Source organism: Pristiophorus japonicus, unplaced genomic scaffold (assembly GCF_044704955.1).
Source record: "Pristiophorus japonicus isolate sPriJap1 unplaced genomic scaffold, sPriJap1.hap1 HAP1_SCAFFOLD_2404, whole genome shotgun sequence".
NCBI classification, from domain to species: Eukaryota; Metazoa; Chordata; class Chondrichthyes; family Pristiophoridae; genus Pristiophorus; species Pristiophorus japonicus.
In genome coordinates, this window is record NW_027252128.1 from 2,115 (window position 1) to 5,000 (window position 2,886).

A 2,886-nucleotide genomic window follows, 5' to 3' on the forward strand; every position below is an offset into this window, starting at 1 on the left:
TCAGCCATCAGCCCTGCCTGCCTCCAGCCGCCTTCTGGTTAATGAGTTATCCAGCCTGGCACTTCGGTTGCGCCAGCGAGACCAAGTCTCGGCTTTGGTTAATGATTTGAGCCGAACCGACCTGCCCCCCGCCACCGCGGGCTGAACTCGGCAAGGTCTGCCGATTTCCCGACTCCTTTCGGGGCCTAATCGGGTCGCGCGAGCCGCCTGGCGCGATCGGGGCCCATGCCCCGGCCTCTGCCAGGCCTCGGGCAGCCGCTTTTGAAGCCCGACCAAAAACCCGAAAAATGGGCAAAAAGGGAATAAATTCCCGCCCAAAAAGGGTGAATAGTCGGTTGGGCGGCAGCCCTGGTCGGTCTCTGCAGACCTGGAGGCTCGAGACGTTTGTTTGGAAAACTCACCAAGTCTCGATTCTGCCACCTCCTACCTCTGTGCAGATACCCCGCCAACCCCCAAGGACAGAAATGACAAGTGTCAAGTTGGCGGGGCGTCGGGCCACCTGCTGCCGGCCATGAGCATCCAAATCCCCGCAAAAGGGGCATTTTCATTTCTTCATCGGGACTTCCGGCAATTTCCAAGGTTCAACTCATTAACGTTGTTCGCAGACACTTGCCAGAAAATGCAAGTGGCCACTTTGCCGGGCCGACTCGCTTGCCCAAGCGGGAAACCATCAACCGAAGGCCCGGTAAGGCGGCCGAATCTGACCTCATAGACTTCCACACAACGGGACTTTTGACTTTCCCGGCCGCGGGTGGCCTCCACCCGGCCTCAGCCATCAGCCCTGCCTGCCTCCAGCCGCCTTCTGGTTAATGAGTTATCCAGCCTGGCACTTCGGTTGCGCCAGCGAGACCAAGTCTCGGCTTTGGTTAATGATTTGAGCCGAACCGACCTACCCCCCGCCCCCGCGGGCTGAACTCGGGCAGGTCTGCCGATTTCCCGACTCCTTTCGGGGCCTAATCGCGTCGCGCGAGCCGCCTGGCGCGATCGGGGACCATGCCCCGGCACCTGCCAGGCCTCGGGCAGCCGCTTTTGAAGCCCGACCAAAAACCCGAAAAATGGGCAAAAAGGGAATAAATTCCCGCCCAAAAAGGGTGAATAGTCGGTTGGGCGGCAGCCCTGGTCGGTCTCTGCAGACCTGGAGGCTCGAGACGTTTGTTTGGAAAACTCACCAAGTCTCGATTCTGCCACCTCCTACCTCTGTGCAGATACCCCGCCAACCCCCAAGGACAGAAATGACAAGTGTCAAGTTGGCGGGGCGTCGGGCCACCTGCTGCCGGCCATGAGCATCCAAATCCCCGCAAAAGGGGCATTTTCATTTCTTCATCGGGACTTCCGACAATTGCCGAGGTTCAACTCATTAACGTTGTTCGCAGACACTTGCCAGAAAATGCAAGTGGCCACTTTGCCGGGCCGACTCGCTTGCCCAAGCGGGAAACCATCAACCGCAGGCCCGGTAAGGCGGCCGAATCTGACCTCATAGACTTCCACACAACGGGACTTTTGACTTTCCCGGCCGCGGGTGGCCTCCACCCGGCCTCAGCCATCAGCCCTGCCTGCCTCCAGCCGCCTTCTGGTTAATGAGTTATCCAGCCTGGCACTTCGGTTGCGCCAGCGAGACCAAGTCTCGGCTTTGGTTAATGATTTGAGCCGAACCGACCTGCCCCCCGCCTCCCCCGGGCTGAACTCGGGCAGGTCTGCCGATTTCCCGACTCCTTTCGGGGCCTAATCGGGTCGCGCGAGCCGCCTGGCGCGACCGGGGACATGCCCCGGCCTCTGCCAGGCCTCGGGCTGCCGTTTTTGAAGCCCGACCAAAAACCCGAAAAATGGACAAAAATGGAAAAAATTCCCGCCCAAAAAGGGTGAATAGTCGGTTGGGCGGCAGCCCTGGTCGGTCTCTGCAGACCTGGAGGCTCGAGACGTGACTTTGGAAAACTCACCAATTCTCGATCAGCCACCTCCTACCTCTGTGCAGGTACCCCGCCAACCCCCAAGGACAGAAATGACAAGTGTCAAGTTGGCGGGACGGATTTGACTTCGGTCGCCGAGCCCTGGAACTAATTTCCCGCAAACGGCTTCGGATTTAGCTCCATCCAGACTTCCGGGACGAAACTTGACAGGCCGTATCTCCGCACTCCCGGAGCGCAGCCGCACCGTTCCGGCACCCATCGACGCGGCTGGCCGAGCCCGAGCGAACGCACCCCACGGCGGACGGCTAGGCCTTTCCGATTTTTTCACCCTTTTTCCCGAAAAGATTCCAACTGGCAGGGACATTCGCCCGACGGCTTAAAGACATGCCCTTCTGCCACACTAACGTCCCCGCCTTCGTTTGGCTATGTTGGCTTCGTCATTTCCGTCTTTTATTAAAGATACCATCTTAACACGCCGGTTAACCATTTGCCAGAGTTTTCGGTTAATGGTTTGCCACCTTCAACCCATTTGGTTAACCATTTGCCGCCGACAATTTTCAGTTCATCAGTTGCCACATTCAGACTTTCTTCTCCGGTTGCATTTCGCGGACTTCCAGCGCGCTCGGCTTCGGGTCGGCCCGCAGGAATGTGGTAGCGTTCGATGCCGCTTGCCTTCCTCTTCCCCGCGCCGCGCACCCGACGAGCACAGCTGGCCCACCAGCGGAGATAGCCGTCGGAAAGCGGTCTCCAGCCAACGGCTGCACCTCCGCCGGCCAAAGAGCCGGCCGCACGCCGTCGCTGGCCTCCGGTGCGACCCGTCCGGCCGCAGCGGACGCTCTTTACCCGCGCCAGTTGCCACGTTGCGTCGTCATGTTACTGCCCAAAGACTGCAGCGGATGCCGGTTGCCCGGCGGGCCAAGCGGCCTAGCGACGCCGTGCCTCGTCCATGCGGGAGCGGGCTGACACCGCCGCCTGCGGG